The 19189-nt window shown below is 47.7% G+C and overlaps 17 non-coding genes across 17 annotated transcripts; 9 read left to right on the top strand and 8 right to left on the bottom strand.

The window, feature by feature from the left end:
* The first annotated feature begins 8628 nt into the window (after positions 1-8628).
* On the top strand, positions 8629-8792 carry LOC134898851 (U1 spliceosomal RNA). Its single transcript, XR_010172539.1, has one exon. It is a non-coding gene; the product is annotated as a U1 spliceosomal RNA (small nuclear RNA).
* A 152-nt stretch (positions 8793-8944) lies between these two features.
* LOC134899415 (U1 spliceosomal RNA) lies at positions 8945-9107 on the top strand. The gene has a single exon (XR_010173091.1). It is a non-coding gene; the product is annotated as a U1 spliceosomal RNA (small nuclear RNA).
* Positions 9108-9782: 675 nt separating this feature from the next.
* On the top strand, positions 9783-9946 carry LOC134898850 (U1 spliceosomal RNA). Its single transcript, XR_010172538.1, has one exon. It is a non-coding gene; the product is annotated as a U1 spliceosomal RNA (small nuclear RNA).
* Positions 9947-10098: 152 nt separating this feature from the next.
* Positions 10099-10261, top strand: LOC134899414 (U1 spliceosomal RNA). Its single transcript, XR_010173090.1, has one exon. It is a non-coding gene; the product is annotated as a U1 spliceosomal RNA (small nuclear RNA).
* Positions 10262-10935: 674 nt separating this feature from the next.
* Positions 10936-11099, top strand: LOC134899193 (U1 spliceosomal RNA). Its single transcript, XR_010172874.1, has one exon. It is a non-coding gene; the product is annotated as a U1 spliceosomal RNA (small nuclear RNA).
* A 152-nt stretch (positions 11100-11251) lies between these two features.
* Positions 11252-11414, top strand: LOC134899438 (U1 spliceosomal RNA). The gene has a single exon (XR_010173116.1). It is a non-coding gene; the product is annotated as a U1 spliceosomal RNA (small nuclear RNA).
* A 675-nt stretch (positions 11415-12089) lies between these two features.
* On the top strand, positions 12090-12253 carry LOC134899121 (U1 spliceosomal RNA). The gene has a single exon (XR_010172804.1). It is a non-coding gene; the product is annotated as a U1 spliceosomal RNA (small nuclear RNA).
* A 152-nt stretch (positions 12254-12405) lies between these two features.
* Positions 12406-12568, top strand: LOC134899332 (U1 spliceosomal RNA). The gene has a single exon (XR_010173011.1). It is a non-coding gene; the product is annotated as a U1 spliceosomal RNA (small nuclear RNA).
* A 675-nt stretch (positions 12569-13243) lies between these two features.
* Positions 13244-13407, top strand: LOC134898941 (U1 spliceosomal RNA). The gene has a single exon (XR_010172629.1). It is a non-coding gene; the product is annotated as a U1 spliceosomal RNA (small nuclear RNA).
* Positions 13408-13764: 357 nt separating this feature from the next.
* Positions 13765-13927, bottom strand: LOC134899610 (U1 spliceosomal RNA). Its single transcript, XR_010173263.1, has one exon. It is a non-coding gene; the product is annotated as a U1 spliceosomal RNA (small nuclear RNA).
* Positions 13928-14079: 152 nt separating this feature from the next.
* LOC134898978 (U1 spliceosomal RNA) lies at positions 14080-14243 on the bottom strand. Its single transcript, XR_010172666.1, has one exon. It is a non-coding gene; the product is annotated as a U1 spliceosomal RNA (small nuclear RNA).
* A 671-nt stretch (positions 14244-14914) lies between these two features.
* LOC134899482 (U1 spliceosomal RNA) lies at positions 14915-15077 on the bottom strand. The gene has a single exon (XR_010173154.1). It is a non-coding gene; the product is annotated as a U1 spliceosomal RNA (small nuclear RNA).
* A 152-nt stretch (positions 15078-15229) lies between these two features.
* Positions 15230-15393, bottom strand: LOC134899142 (U1 spliceosomal RNA). The gene has a single exon (XR_010172824.1). It is a non-coding gene; the product is annotated as a U1 spliceosomal RNA (small nuclear RNA).
* Positions 15394-16064: 671 nt separating this feature from the next.
* Positions 16065-16227, bottom strand: LOC134899292 (U1 spliceosomal RNA). The gene has a single exon (XR_010172972.1). It is a non-coding gene; the product is annotated as a U1 spliceosomal RNA (small nuclear RNA).
* A 152-nt stretch (positions 16228-16379) lies between these two features.
* On the bottom strand, positions 16380-16543 carry LOC134899176 (U1 spliceosomal RNA). The gene has a single exon (XR_010172858.1). It is a non-coding gene; the product is annotated as a U1 spliceosomal RNA (small nuclear RNA).
* Positions 16544-17218: 675 nt separating this feature from the next.
* On the bottom strand, positions 17219-17381 carry LOC134899381 (U1 spliceosomal RNA). The gene has a single exon (XR_010173057.1). It is a non-coding gene; the product is annotated as a U1 spliceosomal RNA (small nuclear RNA).
* A 152-nt stretch (positions 17382-17533) lies between these two features.
* On the bottom strand, positions 17534-17697 carry LOC134898893 (U1 spliceosomal RNA). Its single transcript, XR_010172581.1, has one exon. It is a non-coding gene; the product is annotated as a U1 spliceosomal RNA (small nuclear RNA).
* Between the last annotated feature and the right edge of the window lie 1492 nt (positions 17698-19189).

Raw genomic sequence — 19189 nt, 5'->3', positions numbered from 1 at the left:
GGCGGGTGGGAGGGCAGACGGGGAGCAGGTGTCACAAGGAGTGTGTGGGTAACTAATTCACAATACTTCCGCTCAACGTGGCACTGCTGGTCCTTCATCTCCCATGTCTCTTCACCAGGTGGCGGGCGGCCCGGAAATTAAGTGATGTGTTGTGCAGCAGTCAGTGTGAAGTGACTGTGAGTAACACTGGTGGTGCTGATGATGATGCTGCAGAATCGGGAAGCAATTAATTCATAAATATAATGTACTCTATCAGTGTATTATACATACATAAACATGTACATACGTGTATTTGTGTATACATGTATATGCATGTATATACATGAGTGTGTGTGCATATATATATATATATATATATATGAAAAAAAGGGGAATAGGGGTACCAGCGACTTACAGTGTCTATCAAATTAAAGTAACTATGAAGAATATAGCAGGATACGGTTTTAGAAAAAGGGTAACAATATATTTATTTATGCAATTTATAATATAATGATGGGATAAAAAAGTAGGTAAAAAATTTTTTTTTGATATGCAGTAAAAAAAAAAGATTTTAAAAACATAAACAGGTAAAAATAGAGTATATAATTTAGCTAGAATCCAAAATCATGTAAAATCAGTAAAAACAATTTCATACTGATAAAAAATATTTCAGGATGATAAAAATGATGCTTATCTTTTTGAAGATGGAGAGTCAGTGGAGGTACACCCAACGCGTTTCGTCCTTAGACTTCATCAAGGGGTGATGAAGTCTAAGGACGAAACGCGTTGGGTGTACCTCCACTGACTCTCCATCTTCAAAAAGATAAGCATCATTTTCTCTGACGTCCTAAGTGGATGCTGGGGACTCCGTCAGGACCATGGGGGATTAGCGGCTCCGCAGGAGACAGGGCACAAAAGTAAAAGCTTTAGGACTAGGTGGTGTGCACTGGCTCCTCCCCCTATGACCCTCCTCCAAGCCTCAGTTAGGTTTTTGTGCCCGGCTGAGAAGGGTGCAATCTAGGTAGCTCTCCTGAGCTGCTTAGAATAAAAGTATAGACTTAGGTTTTTTTATTTTCAGTGAGTCCTGCTGGCAACAGGCTCACTGCATCGAGGGACTAAGGGGAGAAGAAGCGAACTCACCTGCGTGCAGAGTGGATTGGGCTTCTTGGCTACTGGACATTAGCTCCAGAGGGACGATCACAGGCCCAGCCATGGATGGGTCCCGGAGCCGCGCCGCCGGCCCCCTTACAGAGCCAGAAGAGTGAAGAGGTCCAGAAATCGGCGGCAGAAGGCATCTTGTCTTCAAGAAAGGTAGCGCACAGCACTGCAGCTGTGCGCCATTGCTCTCAGCACACTTCACACTCCGGTCACTGAGGGTGCAGGGCGCTGGGGGGGGCGCCCTGAGACGCAATGAAAACACTATTTATGGTAAAAAATACATCACATATAGCTCCTGGGCTATATGGATGTATTTAACCCCTGCCATTTTACCTCATAAAAAGCGGGAGAAAGGCCGCCGTGAAGGGGGCGGAGCCTATCTCCTCAGCACACAAGCGCCATTTTCCCTCACAGCTCCGCTGGAAGGACGTCTCCCTGACTCTCCCCTGCAGTCCTGCACTACAGAAACAGGGTAAAAAAGAGAGGGGGGGGCACTAATTTGGCATATAAAAACATATATAGCAGCTATAAGGGAGAAACACTTATTTATAAGGTTGTCCCTATACATATATAGCGCTCTGGTGTGTGCTGGCAAACTCTCCCTCTGTCTCCCCAAAGGGCTAGTGGGGTCCTGTCCTCTATCAGAGCATTCCCTGTGTGTGTCCTGTGTGTCGGTACGCGTGTGTCGACATGTATGAGGAGGAAAATGGTGTGGAGGCGGAGCAATTGCCTGTAGTAGTGATATTACCCGATAAGGAGTCGACACCTGACTGGATGGTCTTATTTAAGGAATTATGTGATAGTGTCAGCACTTTACAAAAAACTGTTGACGACATGAGACAGCCGGCAAGTCAGTTAGTGCCTGTCCAGGCGTCTCAAACACCGTCAGGGGCTCTAAAGCGCCCATTACCTCAGTCGGTCGACACAGACACGGACACTGACTCCAGTGTCGACGGTGAAGAAACAAACGTATTTTCCAGTAGGGCCACACGTTACATGATCACGGCAATGAAGGAGGCTTTGCATATTTCTGATACTACAAGTACCACAAAAAAGGGTATTATGTGGGGTGTGAAAAAACTACCCGTAGTTTTTCCTGAATCAGAAGAATTAAATGAAGTGTGTGATGATGCGTGGGTCTCCCCCGATAAAAAATTGCTGATATCTAAGAAATTATTGGCATTATACCCTTTCCCGCCAGAAGTTAGGGCGCGTTGGGAAACACCCCCTAGGGTGGATAAGGCACTCACACGCTTATCAAAACAAGTGGCGTTACCGTCTCCTGATACGGCCGCCCTCAAGGAGCCAGTTGATAGGAAGCTGGAAAATGTCCTAAAAAGTATATACACACATACTGGTGTTATACTGCGACCAGCGATTGCCTCAGCCTGGATGTGCAGCGCTGGGGTGGCGTGGTCGGAGTCCCTGACTGAAAATATTGATACCCTGGACAGGGACAGTATTTTATTGACTATAGAGCGTTTAAAAGATGCGTTTCTATATATGCGTGATGCACAGAGGGATATTTGCACCCTGGCATCAAGAGTAAGTGCGATGTCCATTTCTACCAGAAGATGTTTATGGACACGACAGTGGTCAGGTGATGCGGATTCCAAACGGCATATGGAAGTATTGCCGTATAAAGGGGAGGAGTTATTTGGGGTCGGTCTTTCGGACCTGGTGGCCACGGCAACAGCTGGAAAATCCACCTTTTTACCCCAACTCACCTCTCAGCAGAAAAAGACACCGTCTTTTCAGCCTCAGTCCTTTCGTCCCCATAAGGGCAAGCGGGCAAAAGGCCAGTCATATCTGCCCCGGGGTAGAGGAAAGGGAAAAAGACTGCAGCAGACAGCCTCTTCCCAGGAACAGAAGCCCTCCACCGCTTCTGCCAAGTCCTCAGCATGACGCTGGGGCCTTACAAGCGGACTCAGGTGCGGTGGGGGGTCGTCTCAAGAGTTTCAGCGCGCAGTGGGCTCACTCGCAAGTGGACCCCTGGATCCTACAGGTAGTATCCCAGGGGTACAGATTGGAATTCGAGACGTCTCCCCCTCGCAGGTTCCTGAAGTCTGCTTTACCAACGTCTCCCTCCGACAGGGAGGCAGTATTGGAAGCAATTCACAAGCTGTATTCCCAGCAGGTGATAATCAAAGTACCCCTCCTACAACAGGGAAAGGGGTATTATTCCACACTATTTGTGGTACCGAAGCCAGACGGCTCGGTGAGACCTATTCTAAATCTGAAATCTTTGAACACTTACATACAAAGGTTCAAATTCAAGATGGAGTCACTCAGAGCAGTGATAGCGAACCTGGAAGAAGGGGACTATATGGTGTCCCTGGACATCAAGGATGCTTACCTTCATGTCCCAAATTGCCCTTCTCACCAAGGGTACCTCAGGTTCGTAGTACAGAACTGTCATTATCAGTTTCAGACGCTGCCGTTTGGATTGTCCACGGCCCCCCGGGTCTTTACCAAGGTAATGGCCGAAATGATGATTCTTCTTCGAAGAAAAGGCGTCTTAATTATCCCTTACTTGGACGATCTCCTGATAAGGGCAAAGTCCAGGGAACAGTTGGAGGTCAGAGTAGCACTATCTCGGGTACTGCTACAACAGCACGGGTGGATTCTAAATATTCCAAAATCGCAGCTGATCCCGACGACACGTCTGCTGTTCCTAGGGATGATTCTGGACACAGTCCAGAAAAAGGTGTTTCTCCCGGAGGAGAAAGCCAGGGAGTTATCCGAGCTAGTCAGGAACCTCCTAAAACCAGGAAAAGTGTCAGTGCATCATTGCACAAGGGTCCTGGGAAAAATGGTGGCTTCTTACGAAGCGATTCCATTCAGCAGATTTCACGCAAGAACTTTTCAGTGGGATCTGCTGGACAAATGGTCCGGATCGCATCTTCAGATGCATCAGCGGATAACCATGTCTCCGAGGACAAGGGTGTCTCTTCTGTGGTGGCTGCAGAGTGCTCATCTACTAGTGGGCCGCAGAAGAGCATATATGCTGGCGCATTCTCCATGATTGTGTCAGCTTATGTTTTGGTGCACTGCACTTTCCTTCACTAAGTTTTAGCCATTTTGGTTAAACGCAAGTGTAGTTGCTTCTCGCCCTTTTGGCTGTGATCTTGTATCGTGGTTGAAGAGTCTGCTGGAGGGATTGTTTTCTTCATTGGCGAGAGACTGAAGATATTCCAGGATGGAAGGCTTGGGAACACTATCCGTTTTTCAGTTGTGGAAGAGTTGAAAGACCGGATTGGACTACATTCTATAGTAAAGGATATCTTTGTATTTATTAATCCTCTCTTTATATGTGTCTGTCTTTCAATAAAGCTTCGGGCTTGTGATTCCTTCACCCTCTTACACTCCACACCCATAGCCTTATTAACTGTTGTATTATTGTATTGTTTAAATGTATAGTGCAGTTCATGATTTATAGTGTAGGCTGGCCTGTGCTGTAGTTCTTGAACTGTACTATACCGACAGCATTTGTATTGTGTTTTGGCTGTGCTGCAACACAGTACTTATGTGTGTAATGTTTATGTATGTTTTTTTGCTTCTTTATGTCAATAAAGACTGCTTTTTCAATCCAATATCTGAAAACAATCAATGTTTATCTTTGATGGCAATAGAAGTGGTATGATATTTGATGCTTTTGAATGGCAATATCTGATATGTCCCCTATCTGGGAACCATATATTAAATGGCTTTTCAGAAAAGGGAGATGGGAGAAGAGCTTTCAGTACTTGTAGGACCGATGCTCATTTCCTATTCTAGCCTCCAAAAACAGATTCAGTTGCATTTTCCAGCGTGTTTTGGATGCGCCTTTGCAAATGTCTTACATCGACAAACTTATTTAGTACTATTTTGCAAATAGGGTTACATTGTTGCAACATTGTGTTCCCTAATTGCTTGATTTTTTAAATGCAACAATTGATAAAGACACCTGATAACTGCTCTGTGGAGTCTTATTTTGTGTCTACTTCTTATCTACATTTAATTCTCTACCTCTAATCAAGGCATTTTTAAATGCCGGGGGCTGCCTGGACGTGAGGCCTACCTAGACTTTAGATCTGAATTTGAATGTACTTGTGAACTAACTTAATTTCCTACTTCTAAATTCATTCCTAAATTCACTACTTACATGAATCCTGTAGTTGGGCATTTTGGGACTTCGATTGTGGGCAATGTTTTGTGTCCAGACCAGCAGCAGGTGGTGTGCATTTGCTGGAAAGGCATCGAAGACCTCCGATATGCTGCATCTCCTGATGTGTGTCTCCCTCAAGTGTCTGTCAGCAAATGCCTGCTAGACACCCCATTTCAAGCTGATTGTGACATCACGGTACATGCATCATAGAACAGGCATGCTAGAACATGGGTCTTCAACCTGCGACCCTCCAGCTGCTGTGGAACTACACATCCCAGCATGCCCTGCCTCAGTTTTAGCATACCTTAATAGCAAAACTGTGGCAGGGCATGCTGGGATGTGTAGTTTCACAGCAGCTGGAGGGCCACAGGATGAAGACCCATGTGCTAGAGCCAAGCCGCAGGTACATTGAATGCTAGCAAGCTGAATATTTAAATCCTTTTTGTTCCGCAGCATTCCAATGTGGAAGATTCCATGGAACCAGAGATCCTTCCATTGAGAAGGACATGCTGCCTGGATGACTACACTGTGCAAATTAAATCACGGAGCCAGTTGGTTTGTGGGTGGCTCTGGTGACTGGGTGGTTGGGTGGGTGGTGTGTCGGAGGTGGAGCACATGCAAATGATTGTGTATCATCCAGCTAGTGAGAGCGAAAACACATGCAGGAGTGTGCCTGCTTGTCAGTGGGTTATGCACCTTGCCAGACGTCAAATCTACATAGAGCAGCTGGAGGGGACAAGAGCAGGTTTGCAAAATATAGATAGAAGAGCATATATGCTGGCACATTCTCCATGATTGTGTCAGCTTATGTTTTGGTGCACTGCACTTTCCTCCACTAAGTTTTAGCCATTTTTGTTAAGCTCAAGTGTAGTTGCATCTCGGCCTTTTGGCTGTGATCTTGTATCGTGGTTGAAGGGTCTGCTGGAGGGAGGGATTGTTTTCTTCATTGGCGAAAGACCACAGATATTCCAGGATGGAAGGCTTGGGAACACTATCCGTTTTTCAGTTGTGGAAGAGCACAGAGGTCGGATTAGACTACATTCTATAGTAAAGGATACCTTTCTATTTATTGCCCCTCCCCTTATATGTGTCTGTGTTACAATAAAGCTTCGGTCTTGTGATTCCCTCACCCTCTTACACTCCACACACATAGCCTTATTAACTGTTGTATTATTGTATAGTTTAAATGTATAGTGCAGTTCATGATTTATAGTGTAGGCTGGCCTGTGCTGTAGTTCTTGAACTGTACTATACCGACAGCATTTGTATTGTGTTTTGGCTGTGCTGCAACACAGTACTTATGTGTGTAATGTTTATGTATGTTTTTTTGCTTCTTTATGTCAATAAAGACTGCTTTTTCAATCCAATATCTGAAAACAATCAATGTTTATCTTTGATGGCAATAGAAGTGGTATGATATTTGCTGCTTTTGAAAGGCAATATCTGATATGTCCCCTATCTGGGAACCATATATTAAATGGCTTTTCAGAAAAGGGAGATGGTAGAAGAGCTTTCAGTACTTGTAGGACCGATGCACATTTCCTATTCTAGCCTCCAAAAACAGATTCAGTTGCATTTTCCAGCGTGTTTTGGATGCGCCTTTGCAAATGTCTTACATCGACAAACTTATTTAGTACTATTTTGCAAATAGGGTTACATTGTTGCAACATTGTGTTCCCTAATTGCTTGATTTTTTAAATGCAACAATTGATAAAGACACCTGATAACTGCTCTGTGGAGTCTTATTTTGTGTCTACTTTTTATCTACATTTAATTCTCTACCTCTAATCAAGGCATTTTTAAGTGCTGGGGGCTGCCAGGACGTGAGGCCTACCTAGACTTTAGATCTGAATTTGAATGTACTTGTGAACTAACTTAATTTCCTACTTCTAAATTCATTCCTAAATTCACTACTTACATGAATCCTGTAGTTGGGCATTTTGGGACTTCGATTGTGGGCATTGTTTTGTGTCCAGACCAGCAGCAGGTGGTGTGCATTTGCTGGAAAGGCATCGAAGACCTCCGATATGCTGCATCTCCTGATGTGTGTCTCCCTCAAGTGGCTGTCAGCAAATGCCTGCTAGACACCCCATTCCAAGCTGATTGTGACATCACGGTACATGCATCATAGAACAGGCATGCTAGAACATGGGTCTTCAACCTGCGACCCTCCAGCTGCTGTGGAACTACACATCCCAGCATGCCCTGCCTCAGTTTTAGCATACCTTAATAGCAAAACTGTGGCAGGGCATGCTGGGATGTGTAGTTTCACAGCAGCTGGAGGGCCACAGGATGAAGACCCATGTGCTAAAGCCAAGCCGCAGGTACATTGAATGCTAGCAAGCTGAATATTTAAATCCTTTTTATTCCGCAGCATTCCAATGTGGAAGATTCCATGGAACCAGAGATCCTTCCATTGAGAAGGACATGCTGCCTGGATGACTACACTGTGCAAATTAAATCACGGAGCCAGTTGGCTTGTGGGTGGCTCTGGTCACTGGGTGGTTGGGTGGGTGGTGTGTCGGAGGTGGAGCACATGCAAATGATTGTGTATCATCCAGCTAGTGAGAGAGAAAACTCATGCAGGAGTGTGCCTGCTTGTCAGTGGGTTATGCACCTTTCCAGACGTCAAATCTACATGGAGCAGCTGGAGAGGACAAGAGCAGGTTTGCAAAATATAGACAGAAGAGCTCTCCAGCCTAGTTTGCTGTCTGTTTCCACTTCTCTTTTCTTGAGCCGCTCCCTTCTATGCCCTTGCGCACTATCCTGACTTCTCCCATCTGCTTACTTTGTGCCTTCCAACGCACAATGCGAACTACAGGTAGTGCTGCAGGGCCCACACCCTTTTACTTGCCATACAGAGCATCTCTGGAGCTGTTACAGTGCCCAGCTTCTGCAAGAAATCAGCTTGAATGCTTCAGGGGCTGGGGCATAGCCAACATGAGCCCCACACCGAAGGAGGGTGGAGGTGTTTAATGCAAACTATAGGTCATCCAAGCGCCGCAAAAGGCCGCCATGCCCTGCACGCCCCTTTTCTCTTTTCATATGCAGACGAGGGTTGAAGCCAACTTTGACCCACTGCTTGGATGACATCACCATATGCAAATCCATCTGCTGCAGGCCTTCCCGCAGGAATGCTTGCACTAGTTGTTGCATTTGGTTTGTTGTTTGGGGGTGCTTCAGTATTAGGCAGCCTTCTGCCCTCCCATGTTCATCTGAAAATATGTGTTCTCCCTGCAGTTGTTGTCCCCAGATGAGAGTTCCCTTGTGCTGCCTCAGTTGAATCTTCTTTACTTGACAGAGATGTGCCTGAGCAGCGGCCCTCCCCAGCCCTATCCCAAATCATACTTATTTTGCATAGGAGATACCATGGTCATGAAGATTGTTCTCCCAGGGTGAGGTTCATTCATTGCATTCTGGGTATGCTGACCCCTGTGATTTCCCCAAATTTGGGAAACTTGACTGCATTATTTGTGGTAGTGGGGGACTGTGTTTGTGCTTTCCTCTGGTCAGCTCTGGTAAAAGTCAGATTTCTTTGTCTCAGATCTTCCTCTAGCCTTGTTCTTCTTTCGAGAGTTCCCTTGTGCTGCCTCAGTTGGATCTCCTTTACTTGACAGGGGGGTGCCCAAGCAGCGACCCTCCCCAGCTCTAGCCCAACTCCTACTTACCTGCCAGGTGAGATACTATGATCATGAAGGTGCTTCTCCCAGGGCAAGGGTCACTCATTGCACTCTGGGTGTGCTGCCCCTGTGATTTCCCCAAATGTGGGAAACTTGACTGCATAATTTGTGTTTCTACTGGTCGGCTTTCATATAATTCAGATCTCTTTGTCTCAGGTCTCTCTCCAGCCTAGTTTGCAGTCTGTTTCCACTTCTTCTTTTTTGAGCCCCTCCCTTCTATACCCTTGTGCACTATCCTGACTTCTCCTCCTGTCTGCTTACTTTGTGCCTTCCAATGCACAATGCAAACTACAGGTAGTGCTGCAGGGCCCACACCCTTTTACATGCTTTACAGAGCAGCTCTGGAGCTGTTACAGTGCCCAGCTGCTGCAAGAAATCAGCTTGAATGCTTCAGGGGCTGGGGCATAGCCAACATGAGCCCCACACCGAAGGAGGGTGGAGGTGTTTAATGTGAATTAGGGGTCATCCAAGCGCCGCAAAAGGCCGCCATGCCCTGCACATCCCTTTTTTCTTTTCATATGCAGACGAGGGTTGAAGCCAACTTTGACCCACTGCTTGGATGACATCACCATATGCAAATCCATCTGCTGCAGGCCTTCCCCCAGGAATGCTTGCACTAGTTGTTGCATTTGGTTTGTTGTTTGGGGGTGCTTCAGTATTAGGCAGCCTTCTGCCCTCCCATGTTCATCTGAAAATATGTGTTCTCCCTGCAGTTGTTGTCCCCAGATGAGAGTTCCCTTGTGCTGCCTCAGTTGAATCTCCTTTACTTGACAGAGATGTGCCTGAGCAGCGGCCCTCCCCAGCTCTATCCCCAAATCATACTTATTTTGCATAGGAGATACCATGGTCATGAAGATTGTTCTCCCAGGGTGAGGTTCATTCATTGCATTCTGGGTATGCTGACCCCTGTGATTTCCCCAAATTTGGGAAACTTGACTGCATTATTTGTGGTAGTGGGGGACTGTGTTTGTGCTTTCCTCTGGTCAGCTCTGGTAAAAGTCAGATTTCTTTGTCTCAGATCTTCCTCTAGCCTTGTTCTTCTTTCGAGAGTTCCCTTGTGCTGCCTCAGTTGGATCTCCTTTACTTGACAGGGGGGTGCCCAAGCAGCGACCCTCCCCAGCTCTAGCCCAACTCCTACTTACCTGCCAGGTGAGATACTATGATCATGAAGGTGCTTCTCCCAGGGCAAGGGTCACTCATTGCACTCTGGGTGTGCTGCCCCTGTGATTTCCCCAAATGTGGGAAACTTGACTGCATAATTTGTGTTTCTACTGGTCGGCTTTCATATAATTCAGATCTCTTTGTCTCAGGTCTCTCTCCAGCCTAGTTTGCAGTCTGTTTCCACTTCTTCTTTTTTGAGCCCCTCCCTTCTATACCCTTGTGCACTATCCTGACTTCTCCTCCTGTCTGCTTACTTTGTGCCTTCCAATGCACAATGCAAACTACAGGTAGTGCTGCAGGGCCCACAAACTTTTACTTGCATTACAGAGCAGCTCTGGAGCTGTTACAGTGCCAAGCTGCTGCAAGAAATCAGCTTGAATGCTTCAGGGGCTGGGGCATTGCCAACATGAGCCCCACACCGAAGGAGGGTGGGGGTGTTTAATGCGAACTAAGGGTCATCCAAGCGCCGCAAAAGGCCGCCATTCCCTGCATACCCCTTTTCTCTTTTCATATGCAGATGAGGGTTCCAGCCAACTTTGGCCCACTGCTTGGATGACATCACTGTATGCAAATCCGGCTTCTGCAGACCTTCCCCCAGGAATGCTTGTACTAGTTGTTGCATTTGGTTTGTTGTTTGGGGGTGCTTCAGTATTAGGCAGCCTTCTGCCCTCCCATGTTCATCTGAAAATATGTGTTCTCCCTGCAGTTGTTGTTCCCAGATGAGAGTTCCCTTGTGCTGCCTCAGTTGAATCTCCTTTACTTGACAGAGATGTGCCTGAGCAGCGGCCCTCCCCAGCCCTATCCCAAATCATACTTATTTTGCATAGGAGATATCATGGTAATGAAGACTGTTAACCCAGGGTGAGGTTCATTCATTGCATTCTGGGTATGCTGACCCCTGTGATTTCCCCAAATGTGGGAAACTTGACTGCATTATTTGTGGTAGTGGGGGACTGTGTTTGTGCTTTCCTCTGGTCAGCTCTGGTAGAAGTCAGATTTCTTTGTCTCAGATCTTCCTCTAGCCTTGTTCTTCTTTCGAGAGTTCCCTTGTGCTGACTCAGTTGGATCTCCTTCACTTGACAGGGAAGTGCCCGAGCAGCGACCCTACCCAGCTCTAGCCCAACTCCTACTTACCTGCCAGGTGAGATACTATGATCATGAAGGTGCTTCTCCCAGGGCAAGGCTCACCCATTGCACTCTGGGTGTGCTGCTCTTGCGATTTCCCCAAATGTGGGAAACTTGACGGCATAATTTGTGTTTCCACTGGTCGGCTTTCATATAATTCAGATCTCTTTGTCTCAGGTCTCTCTCCAGCCTAGTTTGCAGTCTGTTTCCACTTCTTTTTTTTTGAGCCCCTCCCTTCTATACCCTTGTGCACTATCCTGACTTCTCCTCCTGTCTGCTTACTTTGTGCCTTCCAATGCACAATGCAAACTACAGGTAGTGCTGCAGGGCCCACAAACTTTTACTTGCATTACAGAGCAGCTCTGGAGCTGTTACAGTGCCAAGCTGCTGCAAGAAATCAGCTTGAATGCTTCAGGGGCTGGGGCATTGCCAACATGAGCCCCACACCGAAGGAGGGTGGGGGTGTTTAATGCGAACTAAGGGTCATCCAAGCGCCGCAAAAGGCCGCCATTCCCTGCATACCCCTTTTGCTCTTTTCATATGCAGATGAGGGTTCCAGCCAACTTTGGCCCACTGCTTGGATGACATCACTGTATGCAAATCCGGCTTCTGCAGACCTTCCCCCAGGAATGCTTGTACTAGTTGTTGCATTTGGTTTGTTGTTTGGGGGTGCTTCAGTATTAGGCAGCCTTCTGCCCTCCCATGTTCATCTGAAAATATGTGTTCTCCCTGCAGTTGTTGTCCCCAGATGAGAGTTCCCTTGTGCTGCCTCAGTTGAATCTCCTTTACTTGACAGAGATGTGCCTGAGCAGCGGCCCTCCCCAGCCCTATCCCAAATCATACTTATTTTGCATAGGAGATATCATGGTAATGAAGACTGTTATCCCAGGGTGAGGTTCATTCATTGCATTCTGGGTATGCTGACCCCTGTGATTTCCCCAAATGTGGGAAACTTGACTGCATTATTTGTGGTAGTGGGGGACTGTGTTTGTGCTTTCCTCTGGTCAGCTCTGGTAAAAGTCAGATTTCTTTGTCTCAGATCTTCCTCTAGCCTTGTTCTTCTTTCGAGAGTTCCCTTGTGCTGACTCAGTTGGATCTCCTTCACTTGACAGGGAAGTGCCCGAGCAGCGACCCTACCCAGCTATAGCCCAACTCCTACTTACCTGCCAGGTGAGATACTATGATCATGAAGGTGCTTCTCCCAGGGCAAGGCTCACCCATTGCACTCTGGGTGTGCTGCTCTTGCGATTTCCCCAAATGTGGGAAACTTGACTGCATAATTTGTGTTTCCACTGGTCGGCTTTCATATAATTCAGATCTCTTTGTCTCAGGTCTCTCTCCAGCCTAGTTTGCAGTCTGTTTCCACTTCTTTTTTTTTGAGCCCCTCCCTTCTATACACTTGTGCACTATCCTGACTTCTCCTCCTGTCTGCTTACTTTGTGCCTTCCAATGCACAATGCAAACTACAGGTAGTGCTGCAGGGCCCACACCCTTTTACATGCTTTACAGAGCAGCTCTGGAGCTGTTACAGTGCCCAGCTGCTGCAAGAAATCAGCTTGAATGCTTCAGGGGCTGGGGCATAGCCAACATGAGCCCCACACCGAAGGAGGGTGGAGGTGTTTAATGTGAATTAGGGGTCATCCAAGCGCCGCAAAAGGCCGCCATGCCCTGCACATCCCTTTTTTCTTTTCATATGCAGACGAGGGTTGAAGCCAACTTTGACCCACTGCTTGGATGACATCACCATATGCAAATCCATCTGCTGCAGGCCTTCCCCCAGGAATGCTTGCACTAGTTGTTGCATTTGGTTTGTTGTTTGGGGGTGCTTCAGTATTAGGCAGCCTTCTGCCCTCCCATGTTCATCTGAAAATATGTGTTCTCCCTGCAGTTGTTGTCCCCAGATGAGAGTTCCCTTGTGCTGCCTCAGTTGAATCTCCTTTACTTGACAGAGATGTGCCTGAGCAGCGGCCCTCCCCAGCTCTATCCCCAAATCATACTTATTTTGCATAGGAGATACCATGGTCATGAAGATTGTTCTCCCAGGGTGAGGTTCATTCATTGCATTCTGGGTATGCTGACCCCTGTGATTTCCCCAAATGTGGGAAACTGGACTGCATTATTTGTGGTAGTGAGGGACTGTGTTTGTGCTTTCCTCTGGTCAGCTCTGGTAAAAGTCAGATTTCTTTGTCTCAGATCTTCCTCTAGCCTTGTTCTTCTTTCGAGTTGCTCCCTCGGTGTGGGGCTCATGATGGCTATGCCCCAGCCCCTGAAGCATTCAAGCTGATTTCTTGCAGCAGCTGGGCACTGTAACAGCTCCAAAGCTGCTCTGTAAGGCAAGTAAAAGGGTGTGGGCCCTGCAGCACTACCTGTAGTTTGCATTGTGCGTTGGAAGGCACAAAGTAAGCAGACAGGAGAAGTCAGGATAGTGCGCAAGGGCATAGAAGGGAGCAACTCAAGAAAAGAGAAGTGGAAACAGACTGCAAATTAGGCTGGAGAGAGACCTGAGACAAAGAGATCTGAATTATACGAGAGCCGACCAGGTGAAACACAAATTATGCAGTCATGTGTCCAACATTTGGGGAAACCGCAGGAGCAGCACACCCAGAGTGCAATGGGTGAGCCTTGCCCTGGGAGAAGCACCTTCATGATCATAGTATCTCACCTGGCAGGTAAGTAGGAGCTGGGCTAGAGCTGGGGAGGGTCGCTGCTCGGGCACCCCCCTGTCAAGTGAAGGAGATCCAACTGAGGCAGCACAAGGGAACTCTCGAAAGAAGAACAAGGCTAGAGGAAGATCTGAGACAAAGAAATCTGACTTTTACCAGAGCTGACCAGAGGAAAGCACAAACACAGTCCCTCACTACCACAAATAATGCAGTCCAGTTTCCCACATTTGGGGAAATCACAGGGGTCAGCATACCCAGAATGCAATGAATGAACCTCACCCTGGGAAAACAATCTTCATGACCATGGTATCTCCTATGCAAAATAAGTATGATTTGGGATAGAGCTGGGGAGGGCCGCTGCTCAGGCACATCTCTGTCAAGTAAAGGAGATTCAACTGAGGCAGCACAAGGGAACTCTCATCTGGGGACAACAACTGCAGGGAGAACACATATTTTCAGATGAACATGGGAGGGCAGAAGGCTGCCTAATACTGAAGCACCCCCAAACAACAAACCAAATGCAACAACTAGTGCAAGCATTCCTGGGGGAAGGCCTGCAGCAGATGGATTTGCATATGGTGATGTCATCCAAGCAGTGGGTCAAAGTTGGCTTCAACCCTCATCTGCATATGAATAGAGAAGAGGGGCGTGCAGGGCATGGCGGCCTTTTGCGGCGCTTGGATGACCCCTAGTTCGCATTAAACACCTCCACCCTCCTTCGGTGTGGGGCTCATGTTGGCTATGCCCCAGCCCCTGAAGCATTCAAGCTGATTTCTTGCAGCAGCTGGGCACTGTAACAGCTCCAGAGCTGCTCTGTAAGGCAAGTAAAAGGGTGTGGGCCATGCAGCACTACCTGTAGTTCGCATTGTGCGTTGGAAGGCACAAAGTAAGCAGACGGGAGAAGTCAGGATAGTGCGCAAGGGCATAGAAGGGAGCGGCTCAAGAAAAGAGAAGTGGAAACAGACAGCAAACTAGGCTGGAGAGAGACCTGAGACAAAGACATCTGAATTATACGAGAGCCGACCAGGGGAAACACAAATTATGCAGTCAAGTTTCCCACATTTGGGGAAATCACAGGGGCAGCACACCCAGAGTGCGATGGGTGAGCCTTGCCCTGGGAGAAGCACCTACATGATCATAGTATCTCACCTGGCAGGTAAGTAGGAGTTGGGCTAGAGCTGGGGAGGGTCGCTGCTCGGGCACCCCCCTGTCAAGTGAAGGAGATCCAACTGAGGCAGCACAAGGGAACTCTCGAAAGAAGAACAAGGCTAGAGGAAGATCTGAGACAAAGAAATCTGACTTTTACCAGAGCTGACCAGAGGAAAGCACAAACACAGTCCCCCACTACCACAAATAATGCAGTCAAGTTTCCCACATTTGGGGAAATCACAGGGGTCAGCATACCCAGAATGCAAAGAATGAACCTCAATCTGGGAGAACAATCTTCATGACCATGGTATCTCCTATGCAAAATAAGTATGATTTGGGATAGAGCTGGGGAGGGCCGCTGCTCAGGCACATCTCTGTCAAGTAAAGGAGATTCAACTGAGGCAGCACAAGGGAACTCTCATCTGGGGACAACTACTGCAGGGAGAACACATATTTTCAGATGAACATGGGAGGGCAGAAGGCTGCCTAATACTGAAGCACCCCCAAACAACAAACCAAATGCAACAACTAGTGCAAGCATTCCTGGGGGAAGGCCTGCAGCAGATGGATTTGCATATGGTGATGTCATCCAAGCAGTGGGTCAAAGTTGGCTTCAACCCTCGTCTGCATATGAAAAGAAAAAAGGGATGTGCAGGGCATGGCGGCCTTTTGCGGCGCTTGGATGACCCCTAATTCACATTAAACACCTCCACCCTCCTTCGGTGTGGTGCTCATGTTGGCTATGCCCCAGCCCCTGAAGCATTCAAGCTGATTTCTTGCAGCAGCTGGGCACTGTAACAGCTCCAGAGCTGCTCTGTAAAGCATGTAAAAGGGTGTGGGCCCTGCAGCACTACCTGTAGTTTGCATTGACGTTGGAAGGCACAAAGTAAGCAGACAAGGAGAGGTCATAATAGTGCGCAAGGGCATAGAAGGGAGCGGCTCAAGAAAAGAGAAGTGGAAACAGACAGCAAACTAAGCTGGAGAGAGACCTGAGACAAAGAGATCTGAATTATACGAGAGCCGACCAGGGGAAACACAAATTATGCAGTCAAGTTTCCCACATTTGGGGAAATCGCAAGAGCAGCACACCCAGAGTGCAATGGGTGAGCCTTGCCCTGGGAGAAGCACCTTCATGATCATAGTATCTCACCTGGCAGGTAAGTAGGAGTTGGGCTAGAGCTGGGTAGGGTCGCTGCTCGGGCACTTCCCTGTCAAGTGAAGGAGATCCAACTGAGTCAGCACAAGGGTACTCTCGAAAGAAGAACAAGGCTAGAGGAAGATCTGAGACAAATAAATCTGACTTTTACCAGAGCTGACCAGAGGAAAGCACAAACACAGTCCCCCACTACCACAAATAATGAAGTCGAGTTTCCCACATTTGGGGAAATCACAGGGGTCAGCATACCCAGAATGCAATGAATGAACCTCACCCTGGGATAACAGTCTTCATTACCATGATATCTCCTATGCAAAATAAGTATGATTTGGGATAGGGCTGGGGAGGGCCGCTGCTCAGGCACATCTCTGTCAAGTAAAGGAGATTCAACTGAGGCAGCACAAGGGAACTCTCATCTGGGGACAACAACTGCAGGGAGAACACATATTTTCAGATGAACATGGGAGGGCAGAAGGCTGCCTAATACTGAAGCACCCCCAAACAACAAACCAAATGCAACAACTAGTACAAGCATTCCTGGGGGAAGGTCTGCAGAAGACGGATTTGCATACAGTGATGTCATCCAAGCAGTGGGCCAAAGTTGGCTGGAACCCTCATCTGCATATGAAAAGAGAAAAGGGGTATGCAGGGAATGGCGGCCTTTTGCGGCGCTTAGATGACCCTTAGTTCGCATTAAACACCCCCACCCTCCTTCGGTGTGGGGCTCATGTTGGCAATGCCCCAGCCCCTGAAGCATTCAAGCTGATTTCTTGCAGCAGCTTGGCACTGTAACAGCTCCAGAGCTGCTCTGTAATGCAAGTAAAAGTTTGTGGGCCCTGCAGCACTACCTGTAGTTTGCATTGTGCATTGGAAGGCACAAAGTAAGCAGACAGGAGGAGAAGTCAGGATAGTGCACAAGGGTATAGAAGGGAGGGGCTCAAAAAAAAAAGAAGTGGAAACAGACTGCAAACTAGGCTGGAGAGAGACCTGAGACAAAGAGATCTGAATTATATGAAAGCCGACCAGTGGAAACACAAATTATGCAGTCAAGTTTCCCACATTTGGGGAAATCACAGGGGCAGCACACCCAGAGTGCAATGGGTGAGCCTTGCCCTGGGAGAAGCACCTTCATGATCATAGTATCTCACCTGGCAGATAAGTAGGAGTTGGGCTAGAGCTGGGGAGGGTCGCTGCTTGGGCACCCCCCTGTCAAGTAAAGGAGATCCAACTGAGGCAGCACAAGGGAACTCTCGAAAGAAGAACAAGGCTAGAGGAAGATCTGAGACAAAGAAATCTGACTTTTACCAGAGCTGACCAGAGGAAAGCACAAACACATTCCCCCACTACCACAAATAATGCAGTCAAGTTTCCCACATTTGGGGAAATCACAGGAGTCAGCATACCCAGAATGCAATGAATGAACCTCACCCTGGGAGAACAATCTTCATGACCATGGTATCTCCTATGCAAAATAAGTATGATTTGGGATAGGGCTGGGGAGGGCCGATGCTCAGGCACATCTCTGTCAAGTAAAGAAGATTCAACTGAGGCAGCACAAGGGAACTCTCATCTGGGGACAACAACTGCAGGGAGAACACATATTTTCAGATGAACATGGGAGGGCAGAAGGCTGCCTAATACTGAAGCACCCCCAAACAACAAACCAAATGCAACAACTAGTGCAAGCATTCCTGGGGGAAGGCCTGCAGCAGATGGATTTGCATATGGTGATGTCATCCAAGCAGTGGGTCAAAGTTGGCTTCAACCCTCGTCTGCATATGAAAAGAGAAAAGGGGCATGCAGGGCATGGCGGCCTTTTGCGGCGCTTGGATGACCTATAGTTCGCATTAAACACCTCCACCCTCCTTCGGTGCGGGGCTCATGTTGGCTATGCCCCAGCCCCTGAAGCATTCAAGCTGATTTCTTGCAGAAGCTGGGCACTGTAACAACTCCAGAGCTGCTCTGTATGGCAAGTAAAAGGGTGTGGGCCCTGCAGCACTACCTGTAGTTCGCATTGTGCGTTGGAAGGCACAAAGTAAGCAGATGGGAGAAGTCAGGATAGTGCGCAAGGGCATAGAAGGGAGCGGCTCAAGAAAAGAGAAGTGGAAACAGACAGCAAACTAGGCTGGAGAGCTCTTCTGTCTATATTTTGCAAACCTGCTCTTGTCCTCTCCAGCTGCTCCATGTAGATTTGACGTCTGGAAAGGTGCATAACCCACTGACAAGCAGGCACACTCCTGCATGAGTTTTCTCTCTCACTAGCTGGATGATACACAATCATTTGCATGTGCTCCACCTCCGACACACCACCCACCCAACCACCCAGTGACCAGAGCCACCCACAAGCCAACTGGCTCCGTGATTTAATTTGCACAGTGTAGTCATCCAGGCAGCATGTCCTTCTCAATGGAAGGATCTCTGGTTCCATGGAATCTTCCACATTGGAATGCTGCGGAATAAAAGGATTTAAATATTCAGCTTGCTAGCATTCAATGTACCTGCGGCTTGGCTTTAGCACATGGGTCTTCATCCTGTGGCCCTCCAGCTGCTGTGAAACTACACATCCCAGCATGCCCTGCCACAGTTTTGCTATTAAGGTATGCTAAAACTGAGGCAGGGCATGCTGGGATGTGTAGTTCCACAGCAGCTGGAGGGTTGCAGGTTGAAGACCCATGTTCTAGCATGCCTGTTCTATGATGCATGTACCGTGATGTCACAATCAGCTTGGAATGGGGTGTCTAGCAGGCATTTGCTGACAGCCACTTGAGGGAGACACACATCAGGAGATGCAGCATATCGGAGGTCTTCGATGCCTTTCCAGCAAATGCACACCACCTGCTGCTGGTCTGGACACAAAACAATGCCCACAATCGAAGTCCCAAAATGCCCAACTACAGGATTCATGTAAGTAGTGAATTTAGGAATGAATTTAGAAGTAGGAAATTAAGTTAGTTCACAAGTACATTCAAAT

This window comes from Pseudophryne corroboree, chromosome 3 (genome assembly GCF_028390025.1).
Source record: "Pseudophryne corroboree isolate aPseCor3 chromosome 3, aPseCor3.hap2, whole genome shotgun sequence".
NCBI classification, from domain to species: Eukaryota; Metazoa; Chordata; class Amphibia; order Anura; family Myobatrachidae; genus Pseudophryne; species Pseudophryne corroboree.
Note: the sequence above shows the minus strand (reverse complement) of the source record. Positions and strands in the feature narration are given on the sequence as shown.